Raw genomic sequence first — 19,662 nt, 5'->3', positions numbered from 1 at the left:
AGACACGCTTTGTTTACAACTTGTAATGATTGTGTGCTGATTGCCACTTTTATGGCTAAAACCAGGGGTTTGCATGTATGCAATTAACCCCATACCTCCTTACCTGACTTAACGCCTGTCAATGACAGCTGTTATTACATCCTCAAGGTTTTTGGCAGCTGATATGATTTCTACTTTGCACATAAGAAGCATCTCAAGACAATTGGGTTTGCAACAGAGTTACTAGTTACTACTGTGTAGTTTTTAAATGTGCATTACTGTTAATGAATATTGTTAATGAGTGTTTCAGTTTAGTTTATTTAGTTTGAGTTTTTCAGGCATTGTAAGGAAAGCCTTGTTTATAGAAGCTGAAAAAAGGTTGAATAAGGAATCATGACATGACACATGATGGTGTAAAATCTAAAACAAATGGGATTTTTTTTTTTACATACAATTCTATTTCGTTTTAGTTAGTTTTGCATTGTTTATTTTCTTTCAAAAAATAACAAATACATTTTTCCCTTTAGTTTTAGTCTTAGCACTTAAACACTACAGTACAGTGTATACTTAGTTGACTGGAGTCACCCAGGGGTCTGCTATACCCCTCCTTTTTTCATGGGTTTTCTGGGTTTATGAGGTTAACTATAATCACCCTGGTTTGCAAACACTTTTTCCCCAAATAAATAGTTCAGCAAACACGTTATAATTACATTGTTGTTACTGTGAAACAAGAACGAAGAGGTGGTTGAGAACATAACGGTCTAATTGGGAGTTCTGGACATTTGCACGGCATTTCACAAGAAGGTCAAAGCAAGATGCTACATGTCGTTGCTGTCGGAAGAAACCTTGTATTCCCACAATGCAACCCCACCCCCCCTTAAATTTAAGCCCTACTTCATCATTCAAAAGTGTCACACAAAAGCATCGAAAATAGCTAATCTACAAGCTCATGAGAAGTTGTGAGCTTGGAAATTCTTTCCTAAAATAATCTGGAAAATGAAAGTGTTTCTGTGGGTTTTGTGAATATTGGACCAATGGAAAGTATTAACAAGAGCTTGTGCTGTGATTAAATACATTTTACAAATTGACTAAATTATTATTAACAGTTTTGGACATACAAGGTTTCCACGTGACAGTGACCATGTATTCTGTCATCAAGGGAGAAACTTGTAGAGCTTGTAGATCGGCTATTTTTGCTGTTTATCATATGACAAAGTATATCCCTCACGCAGGTGCTGACATTTTTACCACTGAGCCAATAGTCAGAAAGTCCCCTGACGTGCTTGCTGAGGGGAGAAATTACATTTTGACATTCAGGCAATACCACTTGTCAACCAGTAGTGGTCCTACCAGACCACAGGATCACAACATGTCTCAATAGAAGAGCAGTGACATAGTCATATTTCCCTGCTGTTTCCACCGCAGTTGTGTTAGCTATAATATTGTATTAACATACTCTACCATGCTGATTTGTTGAAATAACATTTCATTCACAAAAAAAGAAGTTAAGGCATTTGTTGTAAAACTAATTGTAACCACTTGTGTAGGCCATGAGTCAGACTGGCCTGCTGCTATTGTGGCGGTTGTACATGGACAGCTGTCTGATCCTTGCTATTTACAGCCCTGTCTAGTGTCTATTAGTGTAAATCTGCTGATTCCTTTTTACATAGAATATTACCATTTAGGGACACTTGCTGTGCCAATGCAAGAATAGCAGTGCAGTTTCCTTTCCCTGCTCCTCCTTGGACTGTCACGACATTTTAGCTGACGATTAATTGTTGTGTAAATAATTGTGATTAACACAACACAATTATTCAAAAATAATTATGATTATGTCGATCAAGCAATTATGTAATACTTTTGACAGCCCTAGCTGCTGCTCTCTTGACGTGGGTATAACTTTAAGAAGTGTCTCATTGAGGACTGTTAGGATGTTACACTATACAGTTGGAGGAGACATTGTGTGCTCTGACCAGCTCTGTAATAAAATGGTTGGATCAATCATGCTTTTGATCTGCACAGAATTTCTAGCTAACACGAACAACATTTCTGTGACAGATTTGCCTTGCCTGTGTATTTTATTTTCCGTTCTCATTGCAAGCTGCAAGCTTCACTGACAAATGGATGAATAGGAACAAAGTGGACTCCTGTGTCAATGAGTATAGTGTGTAAAATGGGCACTCAAAGAAAGACGGTAAAATAAATATTTGGTATTGTCTCTGACTTCCATTTCATTAGTGTGGTTTTGGATTTACATAACCTGACAACATTCTACTTTTCAAGGACTTTATTAAACAATACAAAGGGAACATTGTACCTGTAACGCTCAAAGCCATGCCCCAGAAACCATAGCAAAATGATTTGTTTACAATACATCATGTGGCTTCAATCGTGCGGTCTAGTGCGGTCAAGGACTTCTGACAACTGGCCAACATTATATGTTTTGGACTTTATTAAGCAGTACAATGGCAACTGTGTACCTGTAACTCAATGCCCCAGATATCATGGAAATTGTGTTTTTTTTTGTAGCTTAAATCAAAAAAGCATTTTTTAGATTAGTTTTTGGCTTTTATTCCTTTATTGATAGTTAAGATAGGCAGGAAAGAGGGAGGGAGAGACATGCAGCAAAGGTCGTCATGAACGGCACTCGAAAATGCTGTCAGGCCAGAGCCTATATGGCATGCGCCTGGACCACTTGGCCAGTGGGGTACTATTGACATCCTGCCAACATTACATTTCCCAAGGACTTTACTAAACAATACAAAGCCAACCATGTACCTGTAGCTCTTAAAGCCACAGAAACCATAGCTACATGTATACGTTTCCATTTTGTGACTCTTCATGTGACCACCGCGCTCTGACTTACAGTAGGTGCGTTACTCGTTCAAAAACATATCATATAAATAACGGTAATGGGTCGCACACATGGCTGGATAGCACTGATGAAGGAAGGCTGGATAGCCGAAATGTTTGTCTCCTGTCCAAAATGCAAGAATAAAATACTGAAATGCAGTCTTGGTGTGTGCGACCCATTACCGTTATTTATATTTACATTTACATTTTGTGACTGGAATCATTAGTTCAAAAACACATTGATCACATTATTATTTTATATATATAATTCAGACACTATATTTCTTTAGTTGTAGAGTGGTGGTTAGGGTTGGGCAAGATAGATATTGCCCAGTCCTTGTTAACAAGTACTGTAGATAGACATGGAACAAAACAAAACAAAAACTTGACACCTTTACCCTCACTCGATACCTCAATGCATAAATCCTCACCTCTTCCCCATGAACCCCCTTCCTCTCCACTAATCACTTGGCAGGCACCCCTCTCTAAATTTATCTGCACACGGTCCGGAAAAGCAGCGGTTTTCATCTGAATCGTGATTGAGTACAGGAATGTAAAATGTCTTTCCTTAGCCCCCATATCCCACAAAAACACACAATTGTGTGAAGGTCCATCCTGCTGTTGATTTGTTGTATCACTGAGTTGAAGGTGAAATCATTTGGAGGAACATCACTCTCGTGTCCGGACATTTAGCTCAACGTTTGTCACTGGCTGCTCTTTCGAACTGATCACTGCTTCGCAATGTACGTCTCCAGTGCACATGGCTTTGTCCTCCTGAGATGTTGACATATGTTTTCAATTCTCCTTATTGGTTGTCTCCCTACCAACCATATGGGAGTAATAAGCCTATTTGTCAACTCTGTGCAAACATCCGAGGAGGGGGTTAGAAAATGTATGAATTTTCAATATGTTGAGGTTATAATTGTCTCTCTCTGATTAATATCCCCATACGTAATTCAGTATTTATTTTGTTTCCCTCATTTGGCCCTCGTCTAAAGACAAAACCAGTACCCATTTATTGTATTTGTCTTAACCGCATTTACAACAACACATGCATGGCTTAGATGATTGTCGAAGTTGCATTACCTCATGCTGCATTTTCCTGGATATTCTCAGTTACCTTTCCATTATAGTTTTGATACCATCTAGATTCTAGATGGTAATCTTACACAGAGTAATGACCAACTGAGTGACCATAATCATGATTGTGTTAAAAGATTTGACTTTGATACAACAAATGCAATACAGCTGCATTGGAAACAAGAGCACGGTTCGTCCTCTGGTGTCCGTGTTTTCCTTTTAACCAAAAGCCCAAAATATATCATAAAAAAGATGGAATTTTGGAGATAAAGTGACAATGTCATAGTTGGCTGATTTATAACACGTTCATCTAAACACTGATAAACTACAAAGCTAATTTAGAAATGCTGTCCAGATTAGGATATATCTGGACAGCCTATCTCATGTATGGTACACAAGTGTGTCAATGTTTCTTTTATATGGACTTACAATATTGGCAGACGTTGAATCAACCTCTACACAATGCTTAAATTACTAGTAGCATGGTTCTGTGTTTTGTGTCTGTTTCATAAAACAAAAATATCATGTCTCCATTCTCAAAATACAGACTTTACAAAGTTGTAAATAATGATCAGTTACAGTTAAAGTCACAGAAAATTTCAATAACTGTCCGGAATTGATGGCATGCTGTTGCCAGTGTCTGTTGACATGCTCATAACTCTTAACCTGAAGTAATGGTTTGTGAGTCAGTGTTTTGTGGAAAAAAGCGTATAATTTGCTTTCCTGGACATTCTCATAGCCTTAACTGTACTGTGTGAGTCAGATCCCAGTCTCCGGCAAGGTGTCCCCAGCGGTATCGCTTTTCCTCCGGCCCTGGACTCTGTCATTCACTGCTCGGTGCCGCGAGGTCCAGCTGGACACTGTTTTATATGCTTAGCATCATGCCGTTCTGTTTTCCTCCCCCCCTTCAGACACCGTTCTGCCAAACAGTGCAGCCTCTAACCACGTCGACATTAGAGGTGTTAAAACCAAATAAACTTCCACCGACGGTCCCCCCATATTTATACAACCCCCATGGAAGGCCCTCACATTCCACTGCGGGACACCATCATTTTTTTCTCCAAAATGTTGTAAAATAAAAGAATATCTACACAAAGCTCAAAAAGCTTTGTGACAACACTTTGGACTTGTAGAACAGCTATTTTTGCCATGAACGTATGAACGTATAAGATGTGGGAGACACTTGTTACTGAACAAACATTCTATAGCACTGATTGCCATTGGAATAAACGTAAAGAACAATAAAACAATCACAACCTTAGATAGACAAGATAAATAAGCTGACGTAGCAAATCATGACCAGTGTTTCTCGTCAAGAGACTGCTTTGCAGTCTCTGTCCCACACCCAACCCCCCTTTGAAAAAACATTGGAAATGGAGCCACTCTGTGACCGGAGAGGCCAGCCCAGAGCTTCAGATCACTCATGGGTTCAATTAGGGGGAAAGGTGGTGGTTGAAAGTGAGAGCCAGTGCATTCCAAGGCTTTCTCTCTTCTCTCCCATCTTCCCTCTTATATAATATTTATTAAGGGGTAACATCTTCCATCTGAAGTTGAGAACCTCTGTGTTTAGATTTCAGTATCTCTCTTTTGATCAGACACGTTGTGGTGCGAGCAGCGAGCTTTGGATGTGCAGTACAGAATGTAGGCACCGTGTTTCCCTGAGTGTTACTGTAACTTGCGCTGTGCTTTAAATCATTGGCCCTTGAATATACATAGAGTATGTGAAAACAGAGAAAAAGACCCAGTCACCCAAGAAACGTCAGGAGGCAAGGTGTCTAATAAAAAATGCCTTTATTAAAGCAATTTGTCAAAGTAAAATGCTCAATATGTTTGAACTCAGTGGTCTTTTTCAGGACATGGAGGGGCATGTCCTAATTAAACTTTCTTTCCGTCTTCAATATTAATAAGGTATTTATTTCTCCTGAGCACCTGGCTGTTTCTTTCAGACTATATCATGTCGTCCTGTCTTAAAAACATGTACAGCGGATGAACTTTTTCAATGTTGGACTGTTACAGCTGTGATATCGATATGATGTGTCTTTTGTAGCTTGACTCCATTTGATACAAATCAGTGGTGACGGACGACGAGAGCCTTTCTGGAGTCTGGTGGATAACATTTTGTTTTAATTGCAAACAGAAGATGCCTGTTTATCAGCATCCAAGTTCATGATTGCTGCTGATCGACTGGAGTTTACACAATATCGACTGCAGATAAAGGAAATATGACCTTTTCTTTTACGTCGTGGCTCCTCAGAGGCAAGCAGTCTAGAAAAGGGACTGTGTGCGTGTCTGTCTGTGTGTCCGGAAGCTAATCTCACCAACCGTTGGACCGATCAGGACCACATTACTTTTGCACAGTGCCAATAGGGCACAGACATTGTTTTATGGCCCGGTCCGGCCTAGCGGCCCGGCACCTAGGCTGCTAATCAGCCAGATTAGACAGCGTGTCGTGGGATCGACACTCCCCATCTCTCTCCCCCCATTTTCCTGTTAGTTTACTGTACACTATCAAATAAAGGCAGAAAAAGTCCAAATAATATCTTTAAATATATATAGCGGACTGAAACTTCGCACATCATACTGTAGAATAGATCATCAGATGACTGACTGTCATAGGGTGGCCATATGAGAATCCACATTGGAGCCATGTTGTTCAAATGTGGATCATGAGATCCACATAATAAAAAATAAAAAAAAATGTATATGATAAAATTTGAATAAGCAACTGGGCTTGCTCTATTACTTAAAGGAAAATGTAATGCACACCACAAGGTTTGGGGCTGATCGCAGTGTGCCGTTAAAAAAACAAAGGAAACATGCATTGCACACTCATACTCCATGTGCATTTCTCTTTATTTGATGACATTTTGGCCATCCAGCCTTTTTCAAGATTCTGATTGAAGAAGGCTGTAACAAATTAAGAGAAATGCATGTGGATCTCGAGCACACCAGACATTACCTACCTGTATATTGTTTAACCATATTCAACCGGCCATCACTATTTTGAGTGTGTCATTATACTAACTATAACCAAGCTCGACGAGCCACAATGCGATGCAAGGTTGTAGACGTCCGATATTCATCGTACAACGAAGAATAACGAGCATCAGTGGTTAACATTCGATTACAAATTGAATAAATATTTCCGCAGATTGGTTTAGACTTATCTGGGATTTCAAATTTAAGATGCTACTCATAATGTGTCTGCACTATACAAGCCAGTAAAACCTGCTCACGCATGGAGGTTAAATAAATGGTTCCATATTTTTTATAATGAAGGAGACTGTATGCGTCCGGGCATGCACCAACTGTCTGAGCGGAAGACCTCGAGCCCCGGCATGCCACCAAGAGGTCAGGGTGGCTTTGGTTTGCAATGGCTACCAGGTGGTGCCTACTGTATATGGTGGGGTGGGGACACAAGCCACGTACCGGCCGTCTGTGACCCGCTCTGCAAAACCAGTAGCAGGAATAGATTATACCCGGGGGGAAAGGAACACAGATTATCCCTCCCTATCCCACTTGAGCGGTCTCTTCTGCTTTGTGTAAGCACGTTGTCTGTGTGGTGTGGCTTCAAAGGGACATTGCGTGACATCGGGCCAAACGAAAAGGAACAGTCGTGTTGACATTTTCGGATTGCTTGTTGACGACAGTGGAGTCTGTTTGTGTTTTTCTGGGGTTCTCACCCATTTTAAGTGGATAGTGTCATTAAGTTTGATGATAGAAATTCAGAAAAAGGGTGTAATCGCCTCTTTATCATGGTCATCACCTTAACAAATGCCATACTTCTTTCCATGGCCTGGGTTTGGAATGACAAAATTAGTTTTATGTTTGTATGCAGTGTGTAAAGGCACACTTGTTCCTTTGACCAATAGCCAGCATTGCAAATTTATGGTTCTAACGTAATCCCACTGTTAAACTGTGACAACTGTACCCACCCGCAGCTTGTTTTCCATAGAGCCAGAGGGAAATTTATTATAACATAATTTTTTTTTTGTAGAACAAAAGGATTACTGTAAATCACGAAGCTGAAATAATTCAAGGAAACCAGATGTGGGTGGATAGTTGTTACTGTTTAATTTTTGTATGTGTAGCCTATGGACACTCTTGTCCCATTGTTCAAAGCTTGCTCCTTTTGTCTCCATCCAAACAGCAATACAAGCGCAGCATTCCGATGACCTAACGGGCTATAGGCTCCAGCTTTTTGTTTCCTTTTTCTTTTTTGTTTTGCTGTTGGATTCACTTTCTTCCCTCGGCCTCTTGACCTGAAGGTGAGAGACCCAGGAGACACATTCTGCCCCAGTGTCCCGATGTGTTAACAGCGTGGTGTAAACATATAGATGGGAATGGCTTCTCCGGCTGCCGTCTCAGTGGTCCCCTAACATGCCTAACTGAGTTTGGCCGGAAAACAAGAAAGCGGTAAAAAGAAAACGTCAAACAGAACATTAGCGATAATGACCGTCATACATTTAACTTGAATGCTTTTTCAACAGAAAGCCCACCTTGGTTCATTCTCAGATGTTCAGATGATCACGTCCTTGAAAGAGAATGCCTATGAGTTGTTATTATTTCTCTTTTTTATTTTATTCAATCTTCGATCTATGGTGTGGAACCGTTCCTACTATATTAATTTAACCACATTAGCCCAGTCGTCACTATTGTGGGCACATTTTCAAAATGTGGCAAAAATTGTCGTAAAAAAGGTAGAAAAAATAATACTAAATGGAGTACAAGCCCACAATGCATCACTCTATGACCCTATTGTGAGCTTGTAGATCGGCTATTTAAAAAAAGATTAACAGAAGAACAAAGAAAAGAATGGAGGGTTAGCCAGGGTTAATGGGGTTAATTTCCAACCACAAATGATTTCAAACAAAGCTAGAAAGGTTTTTTTCTCTTCTTCAGAGTGCAACCGCTCATGCATTAAAACAACTCCCTTTTCTTGTTGCCCATTTTGAAACAATGGCACAAGTCAAACTGTTCGAAGTAGTCAAAGCGTTAGGGATGAATGCAGTTCCAGGACCATCTGGAAGGGTGACACCCTGCCTGCGCTCATCGCATGCAGTGACGTGTTGCTCTCTCCACAGATGCTCCGTGCTCAGAGCCTGTATTCCATAGCGATAACGCGTTACAGACTGGTTGGATCGATGTTCTCCTAGCACAGCGGGTCTGTGCTTCTGGAAGATTTAAGTTGTGAGTTCATGTACTGCAAGTTTAGATACTGTTGTTGCTGTCGGGCAGAAACCTTGTATAATATATCCATATTTCATATTTGTATGTGTTTTCCTTTTCCTTAAATTAATGTCCTATTTTATACTTAACCATAAATATGACAGTGTTGTGCAAAAGTACCAAAAAGATTTAGATTATTATTCTTTTTTTCTTTTACATTTTCACCTATAATGACATGGCCAATAGGGACACCATGCAGGTTGAAATTATTAGTAGTAAAAACCAATGAAAAGTATTACCAAGAGCTTGAGCTAAATAATAACTACATTGGATCCATACAGCTTCTGAAAAGTTATAGTTTTGGACATACAAGGTTTCCACTTGGCAGCGACGCTGTATTGTCAGATGGGACTACTAGTCGCATAGAGAAGGTTTAGGCAGGTTATCCTGAAAAATGGAGTGGTAATTATACTCAACTCATATCACACAGCATTTTTCATAGTAATCTTTACCCTGTAGGCCTGGAGTTTACTTTGAAGATGGACCCTTTCAAGCAGATGACGAGATAACTCAAACGTTCCGAAGTAGTTCCACAGCTTAAATTAAATGATTGAAGTTTAGCTTGTGACTACACACGGCACATCCATCTGTCCGTCCACGTGTGTCAATAATCGGTAGCAGACTATCATTTTCGTTCAGTCAATGCTCAGCCGTGCTCCTGTTGAAATATCCAGCTGAAAAAATAGGAACACTCTGCCTTTTCTACGTCAATCATTTCCTAATTGTCGGAGCTTGCTGGCGCACGTTTTTATGGATCATGGAGCAGGAAAAAACCAAGCTAGTGTTGGCCTAATGTACTGAACTGCTCACTATCGTACGACGATCTAATGTGGAGAATTTGATACCGATCAGTTCTCCAAAAATGTCTTTGGAATGAGATAAAAGAAGTGGGTATTGTCAAGAGGGCTGCCCTCATTCAATTCTCATCTATCTTTCTTTCTGCATTGCGGGCCCCGCTGCTATTTGATGTAAATGAAGTAATGAACATTAGTTAATAGTCTTTCTTTCTGCATTGCGGGCCCCGCTGCTATTTGATTTAAATGAACATTAGTTAATAGTATTTATTTGTACAGAGCAAGTCATGCATGCAGCACTTCCACTTCCACAGGAAGTGCACTCTTACTGATGGAGAGAATGTTCCAGTGGTTTGATTGGCTCTTGTGTGACACCAGCGAAGGCACGCATATTGCCGTTCTTGTAAACCTTCTTTCTTGTAAACCTAGATAGTTTTAGCTTCAACCACATTAATTTCGAGGGGCCTGTTTTTCCTGGAGGATGAGAAATCTCAAAGATTCTTACCAAGACATTGAACTCTGCACTGCAGGGGCTGTGTGTGTTTAAGGTGTTTAGTCAGTCAGTGCAACCGATGAGTAAGCTTAAGCCTACCGGAATGCCCTGCAGCGGTATGACTGCACAAATGACTTATAGTATTAACCACATTAATCCTGGCATTCTATTTTGGGCATGTCATTGCCCCCCCCCCCCCCCCCCCCCCAGTCAAATCTGGCCATAAAAAAAAGAGGGACGCGGTGGCACAGTTGGTAGTGCTGTGGTCGCCTCACAGCTAGAAGGTCCTGGGTTCGATTCCCGCTCAGGACGCTGTGGGTGCTGGCGGCGTGTTTCCTCCTCTGCGTCATCAGTGCCCATACCCGAGGCTGGGTTGGCGAAAGGGCCTTTCTGTGTGGAGTTTGCATGTTCTCCCCGTGTCCCTATAGGGTAGGTACCCTCACAAAAAACATGCAGTAATCCTGGTCTCTAAACTGCCTCCCCCTGGCCAGCTGAGGCGCCTGATGGAGGGGAAAGGAACTGGTTGGAATAACGCGTTCCTTCCACGCGCTACATCCAACCAGGGAAACTCCCCCTATCAGGTGTAAAAGAGCAACTTGGACACTCAGGCATGAAGGAAGCATGAGTTCAAGTCCGTTGCTCTCCCCATGTCCCCCATATATGGGGACTAGGCTGGCGGAGGGTGTGTAGAGCCCAGGATCACATTAGATAATTGACACAGGGGTGAAAAATGGGTTACAAAATCGTGGGATTTTTCAATTATTGTCAGAAAGAACTCATCTACAACGATGCCTTGTGAGCTTGTAGATTGGCTATTTTTTCATATTTTGTGTCCAGAGAAAGTACAGTGTATAAACGGCATTACCAGAAAACATCACATCACCAAAACAGACAGAATTTGTCCATATTTTGTTTTATTGGCTATTTTTTGAATATTCTTTATACTTAAATCAAAATCTCATGGTTTGGATTGTGATACTTTGTTACATTGTCATGATGTCAACTACACAACTCAAACCTCTACCAAGGTGTCATTTTGGTTCAAGTCAACTACACAACTCAAACCTCTACCAAGGTGTCATTTTGGTTCAAGTCAGTCAACTACACAACTCAAACCTCTACCAAGGTGTCATTTTGGTTCAAGTCAGTCAACTACACAACTCAAACCTCTACCAAGGTGTCATTTTGGTTCAAGTCAGTCAACTACACAACTCAAACCTCTACCAAGGTGTCATTTTGGTTCAAGTCAACTACACAACTCAAACCTCTACCAAGGTGTCATTTTGGTTCAAGTCAGTCAACTACACAACTCAAACCTCTACCAAGGTGTCATTTTGGTTCAAGTCAACTACACAACTCAAACCTCTACCAAGGTGTCATTTTGGTTCAAGTCAGTCAACTACACAACTCAAACCTCTACCAAGGTGTCATTTTGGTTCAAGTCAGTCAACTACACAACTCAAACCTCTACCAAGGTGTCATTTTGGTTCAAGTCAACTACACAACTCAAACCTCTACCAAGGTGTCATTTTGGTTCAAGTCAGTCAACTACACAACTCAAACCTCTACCAAGGTGTCATTTTGGTTCAAGTCAGTCAACTACACAACTCAAACCTCTACCAAGGTGTCATTTTGGTTCAAGTCAACTACACAACTCAAACCTCTACCAAGGTGTCATTTTGGTTCAAGTCAACTACACAACTCAAACCTCTACCAAGGTGTCATTTTGGTTCAATAGTACAGGCATTATATGGGAAAAAAGGGCTCAACCTCCAACTAATTGCAAAAAAACCAAACTCAGCTGATTTTGTATCTTACATATGTCCTGAATAACATACAAAAAGTTGCCTGGAATTGTCTGAGGGGAAAGTGTTGAAAATGGCCTGTACAGTATGGCCACCATAGACATCCAATATAAGGCAAATAATTTCAAGATTTGGCCATACTGTACAGGTCATTTTCAACACTTTCCCCTCAGACAATTCCAGGCAACTTTTTTTCTGTTATTCAGGATATATTGAAGATACACAATCAGCTGAGTTTGTTTTTTTTTGCAATTAGTTTGAGGTCAAATTACATTATTACTGGACTACAAGTCGTTAAGACTCTTATGTTGAGAGGTGACTTTATGTGCTTTTGTTTTTCCAAGCCCATTTCCTACTTGTTCTCTAGCTCTGCCGGAAAGGAGTCAGTCAACAGCATGTCAGTGCTTCCCAGTATATACTATATCCTAGATGGATTTCTTTCCAAAGGTCCCTTTGTGTACAATGTCAACTTGGAAAGTGCCAGTGTCAAATTAAGCAGTGTTTTGGAAGCAGCCGAGTGTGAGCTGTCAAAAATCGAAAGCCCTCGCTCCCGGCTCCACCCTTGCTAATCTGCCGGGACAAGGTGCTACGACTACGTAATGGAAAGAATACCCCTACATCGCTGGATGGTTTCGCTCACTCCGTCCCAGTGTCTGAGACCATTGCTGATTGCGTTCTGGCCGCCCTGCAACTGCACGCTACCTCAGGCGCAGAATGCCAGATTTGTGTCTGACATCCAATGTCGCTTTTCCATTTTTGGCCAGTTTCTCTTTGAGTGTACCGCTGTGTAAGCCCCCCATGCTCTCTTTGAGTGTACCGCTGTGTAAGCCCCCCATGCTCTCAAAAAAAGAAGATTAAGAAAAAAACTGACACCATAACACTCATGTTCCAGCTGGCCTCAATTACATGTGGGGATTCTGTACTTTAGCTCTCTGAGCCTCGCTGGGGAGATTGCCTTGTTTGACTAATGCAAATCCATGTGAGGAACCCTTCAGCTCTCCTCTACTAGATCGGACAGCTGCATGCAAGATGCGGTGGTGCTGCCATAAAGTTTTGCATAATGGAACATAGTAATAACACAGTAAATTTGCTTACTCAACCTTTTTGTCACATCGCAGCTTTACAAGTGTAAAAGAAAAAAGAACCTGGGTGAAATTCTTTGTTGTACAAGCTCCATCAGTGCAGTTTCAAGAAAGGTAGAAATAAATAGAGAAGGAAAGTAGCAGAAAAACGTGTACATAATATGGTGCGTGGTTATAAATATCAGTGGAATTAGGCAGTTTAATAGCAGTATATGTACTATACTATACTGTATGTACGGTGATACATACTGTAAGGTAAGTAAGCCATACCGAGCCATGAGGCCCATACGACAGGAGCCTATATCTCCTGTTTCTGTAGGCAGCTTTCTATAGCGTGAGGCAGCTTGATGTACAAGTACACCCCCTGGACATGACGCTAGTATGTCACAGGGCTTTACCTCCAAATTATTCCAACTCTTGATGCTAATGCAGGGATGCGCTGGGTCCCATTTTTGTAGTCTTTGGTATGAACCAGCTGGGGATCGAACCCCGACCTCCCATTCTCAGGGCGGACACTCTAACCACAAGGCCACTGAGCTGGTACAGTATATATTAGGTGCATAGTTTAAAGGAATATAATTTTTTTTTTGGTTATAACACACCTTACTTGCACCACCAACCCTTTTGCATGCTTAACCTTTAGAGCAACCACTGAAGCTGCCTTAACCTATTTTGGGCATGCCATTATAGGCTCTTTTTTCCCTTTTTAAAGCTTCACTTTATGGAATGGCCTTTAAATTCTAAATACTTTTTAAGAAGTAATTTCAAAGAAGCCTATGCTCCTCAGGCACTTTGTTCATGAACCCTGACAGCAAAGATAACGGTCAAACTTTGTCTTCAGCCTTGACTCAGGAACAACAAGAAAGTTATTACCTCAGGCACATACTAGAGCTTTAATAACTCTATGATTTAACTTAAAAGTAATCAGTAAATGAATCAATATTCAAATGTTCAGAACAATTAACAAAGTATATAATTTGAAGGGACCTTGCTTTCTACTTAACTCATACAGAATCTGGGTGAGCCTCCTGCATTTTGAAGCTAAATAGTCTACATTAAGGAATGGAGTTGACATTTGGCAAGCGAAAGGCATAAAGGAATGGAAGGATCAGTGGGGATGAAGTGGATCCCCTCCTGATTAGATTAGACAAAGTCCAGTAGCGAGACTTGGATTTTCCTCTCTCATAAACATCTGAAGTAACCTCTGTGGGGAGATTTGTACACTCTGGGAGTGTACAAATGGAACCAAAAAAATGTATCCATAAGTCTACATTTGGTTTCATTTGTAGCTGTATATTTCTAGCATGTGTCATTTTAAAGCTAAAATGGAATGCTTTAAAATAGAGATGTCCCGATACTGTATCGGTATCGGGAAAAGTATCGGATCGGCCCTTTTTTGTCATATCGGGTCATATTGGTATCGGTGAATATGCCAGTCTAACCACCGATCCGACACAGGTGTAAGGGGTTGACACTATGGCAGGTAAATACAATGTTGGGACATGTGGAGTTTTTTTTTGGAGTTGCCCAAAGTGCACATTTGAGTGAGGAGTCTGCTATAAACACAATACAAGATATATAGCTTGTAGATAGCTATAAACACAACATGAGATCACAACACTGGTATCGGTATTGGCTAACACAGAAATTGAGGTATCGGGATCGGATCAGAAGCGAAAAAAGTGTATCGGGACATCCCTACTTTAAAACATGGAATGGCATACTGATGGATGGAGTGAGGATGATTTCATGAGAACGGAAGCAGTGTTTCTCCACCCTGTGTTAAGTTTACTTGAGAGCTCAGTTTCTTTCACATTTTAACGGCTAAAGTTACTGAATTCCCACTAGGCGCTTTGACTGCTTTCTAACCAAAGGTAGTGCATACTCTCGCTTAATTTTCAGTCATGATTAGTGAGCACATATTGGTTTAGCGTTTGCAACATAAGCTGTTGGTACCACAGTGTTGGGGCCTCCCGAGTGAAGTGTGATTTTTTTTTCTTTTCGATTTGGCACCCTTGCCTGCCTTCATTACCTGACTGGGACGCCTGGATGGCAACACTCAATCAACATTTTGGATTTAAAGAACTGACTTAATGCTTTTACCACGACTATACGTTTATAATGGCTTCCAAACCAAAGCAGTCTAGATGTACATACAGTATGGATTTTACTGTATGATGACCTGTTCTGTCTGTTTTTAGAGTGGATGATGTCATTTTAGACTTGTTTTCTTAGGGGTCTTTTTGCTCTGAAGTGATGAACAACAGTGGTATAGAGACCTGCTTTTCTAATAGGAGTAATACAAAAATGAACAGACATGACGCTAAGAATGAAAGCTAAGAAATATAATCAGCCTGTTCACACTGCTTCTGGGAGTGAGTGGAGAATGTGGTAAAACATGGCAGATAATGAAGTTGAGAGTTGGGAAAGAGATTCAGAGTTAAGTCTGAGGACTGTTCCTTAATTTATTTAAATTCTTAACTTTGATCAAATCGACAAAAGCCTTTGTCTCACCAACACGTAAACCATTTTGGAATCATATAAACATCTGTATTTGGATTTAATAAATCAAAGAACTCATGGCCCAGTCGAAAACAGGGCTCAAGTGGTAAGGTATTTTCTTGTGGAACTCTCTTTCTCGCTAGGAACTATAGGAGTAGACAGGAAGTGAAGCCAGCTGTACTGAACACACACGGGACAGGACGGCTGTCACCAAAAGCTTTATGCTCACTAACGGGCCGGCCTGTTGATGCCGTTCTCACTGAAGAAGCCGGTTGCTCGAGCTCTGTCATCTGGATGCGCTCAGTTCATGTTCGGAGATGGCGGCCAGATGGCAGTGAATTCCCCAGGGTCCGCGGCACAGAAAGCTCTTCCTCGTTCTGATGCCTCTTCCCGGATTGACAGATCTGGGCAGCTTTAGTATACTTAAGTATGGCAGGACACGGAAAGGCTTTTGAAAATGCCTCACAGCTTAGACAAAGCTAGTGCTACGCTCACAGGGGTGAGTGCCAGTCTCTGGACTCTGCCAGGGTACAGATTCCATCATGGTAATCGCATTTATTAGACACAATGGAAACGTGGTGGTTGGAGGAACTGGTTGCCGAACCATTGAACACTTCTTTATCACACACTCTGACAGGTTCTCTGAGATGAGCTCAGTTTTCCATGTTATGCAACCGTGCTCTTTCTGTCTGTTTAGATTTTGGCGCTTGACCGGCTCCTTTGCCGGTCTACGCCAGCTTGTTCTGTAAAGTCACTTCAAAGGCTACATGCCGTGATAGGATGATATGTATACTGTAGATTAGAGCAGTGATTCACAATCATATTAATTTCAAGGACCCCCAGTTTGATACTCATGAGACCACAGACCCCATTTTATATTATTTGTCTCTGGCACCCCAATGTACACTGTAAAATCCTCAGGCAGCTAAGGTTTGGTTCCATAACTATTACATTTACAGTACATGTCTGAGCAAGCAGGAGCATGCCATTGATTATGGGCACATTTCTTATAATGGTGACTCAAACAGGCAATCCGGTACACTTTCCATTGAGATTCTAGCTCACTTTTCTGTGGAAGTTCTTGACGACTGACTTCCCATTAACTGACAACATTGACGTGTCATCATACGTCATTAGTTTCTCAACTAGTGGCCGATATTTTTTTTATAAAAAACAAATAAAATACACATTACTTTACTACATTACTAAATGCATGGTCAGGAACCACATGCAATACCTTCACGGACCACCAGTGGTCCACGGACCACCAGTTGAAAACCGCTGCCCTAGGGTGTCGAAGGGTATTTTGTCACTGTTTACATCAGCGGTTCCCAAACCTTTTGGCCATGCATCCCCTGTTACTTCCTGACCTAGCTGACGCACCCCCCGCATGGAAATATAAATTGCATAAGCTATATAGAGACATACATTTCCTATTTATCCGCATACTGTATATGCACATATATGAACCTGAATATGGCATGCAGCATATGCTATATTCTGCATATACTTGCCATATATTGACACATGTTAATATATTTCAAATAAAACCATAGCACCACCATTAGCCTTTTCATGTCACGCACCTCCTAGACCCACACACCACAAGGGGTGCACGCACCACAGTTTGGGAACAACTGGTCTACATAAAGTTGTTTATTTCAAAGGTTTGAATGAATCCCCTCTTGTAAATATCGATTGCCTATAAATGGAAACAACCATGTGCGCTGTTCTATTTTATTCTGGAAACAACCATGGCCCATGCCCCTTAGTATAGTGAAAATGTATCTCTGATCCTGACACAAACATATAGTATACTGTACTCTGCACTGTATTGTATGTCCTGTATACAATGAGTCTCCAAAGCAAGAAGTTATCAAGCAAATCCTCTGAACTATGTTATTTAAGTTTCACTGTGTAGCATCCCATTTTAGTAGTCTTTTTGGCGATGTAGTGTATTATAGTTAGAACTGCGATTCCCACATTTCAGTTCGTAAAATTCACGGAAGTACCTCCAAAATGACTGCAGCAGGGTTCTAGTGCCACAGTCTCAGAAACTATACTTATTTACTATTTAACACATAATTAAATACATTTCCGGTACATTTTCAATGCCTCGAGTGTTGGAGGCAGATACTTGTGACTAAAAATAGTGTTATTGTGAATAATATACCACTCAAAGATTAGATCAAAATATAGGTATTACAAGGTTACTCACCTGAATGTTTTCTGCATAGAACCACATACAGTATAGCTGCAGTAAATCCTTTCTCAGGCTTTGTGTTGTAAGTATACTGTATGTGTGCGATTGACAAGAAGCTTTTTAGCCGTGGAACAGCTGCCCACTGTGCTCCTCGTTGTTTGGATGGCCTTTACCCCTCGTCTAGCACAGATTCTGACATCTGCACCCATGCAGAGATCCTTCATCAACTCTGCCCTCACTGCCAATAAGACCCCCTGCTGCCATGAGTGCCATGTAGCTTCCTTCAAACCGTCAAACATTACATTAGACAAAATGCATTCACTCAGGGGTGTCGGGCTTGTGCAGTCTATGAAACATAACAGACTTGGGTTTGAGGTGAGTGTTTCCAGATGAGACACGTAGCGAGGGTTGTTTGGGGGAGGTCAAACACACTGACCAGAGTTGCACAGAGGGGCAGATGAAGCGTCACATTGTATCCCAGATGGTAAATGCATGCATTGCCACGTGTTGATGGAAGCATTGGTTTAACACACCAAAACAAGTGAGGCGAGCGCTTCAGTTTACACACGGCTTCTCCCTACTGACAGTGATAGACTCAGAGACAGTAGTAAATGCGACCCCCTGTTTTGCAAATGGTGGGAATATTCCTTGTCAAAATAATTCTCCTCTCAGAATTAATGGGCCTTTAGCTTTGCATGTCTTCAAGTAGTCAAAAAGCCATTAGTCTTCTTGTGATTTTCTTAGCAGCTGCTAGCAGCTCTAAAGGCCAAATTATACATACTGTACTGTGTAGCCATGGCGGTCTGCTAGGGTCCACATGTCATACACATCCTCAGCAGCGCATGTCTGCGTGCCTGCCTCCCAGACAGTGTGTACTTTGGACTAGTACACTTGACTGCACGTGCGCTAGAAAAGAAAAATAACGGAAGCTATGTTGGAGGAGAGGTTGAGTGAGGAGATCCGTATAGCTACCCGCTGTGTCATATGAGCTTTGACAATAAATAACTGGAAGTGATGTTGTTCATTTGCAGATTTGTTAAATGTTTAGAAGCAGCACAGAATAAAAGCCTGAATAGAAAATACTTCTCAAAGCTTTGCTGAATGACTGTATTAACAAGAATAACAGGACTTCACAGAAATAACTGAGGCAAGATAAAGTTAAATGGCCTCATGCCATGGCACAAGTGCTTCAGTTCATCATTAGATTATGCCTTTTGAACAACAGAAGGGCATCCGCTGTCCACGTACCATCTTGCCTACACTGACGGGCTTAGTTTAATCAGGCCTTAAGGATGAGTGTATCTGTCCATCACTTTGAGCAATAACTTATCTCAAAATGTGTTTGCGCCTTTATCCTCCCCAGACTGATTTGGGTGACCCAAATGACCTTTACTTTACTCATTCACCACCCTTATTAGGTCAAATTTCCACTTGCAAGTTTTCTCAAAATCTAATGGGCAGATTGCCATCCAACTTGCTGATCGCATTTATGCTCCCTGGAATCTTTATCCCTCTGGCGCGCTGCTGCCCTTTGGCCAATTTACAGTTTGGTCTGCATAGTCCCATGGGCTCCTCCTGTGAGTAGATGTGTTTCTATGCATCGCATAGACAGAAGTTCAATACATTTCAACTCCGGTGGCGG

General features: G+C 41.2%; 1 protein-coding gene across 6 annotated transcripts in view; it reads left to right on the top strand.

Moving 5' to 3' along the window:
* Nucleotides 1-19,662, top strand: part of mtor (mechanistic target of rapamycin kinase) — a 141,249-nt gene that overhangs the window by 59,263 nt on the left and 62,324 nt on the right. The gene's annotated exons all lie outside the window — the stretch shown is intronic.

The sequence above is a fragment of the Protomyctophum parallelum genome (genome assembly GCF_964188405.1).
Source record: "Protomyctophum parallelum genome assembly, chromosome: 7".
In the NCBI taxonomy this organism is placed as follows: Eukaryota; Metazoa; Chordata; class Actinopteri; order Myctophiformes; family Myctophidae; genus Protomyctophum; species Protomyctophum parallelum.
Note: the sequence above shows the minus strand (reverse complement) of the source record. Positions and strands in the feature narration are given on the sequence as shown.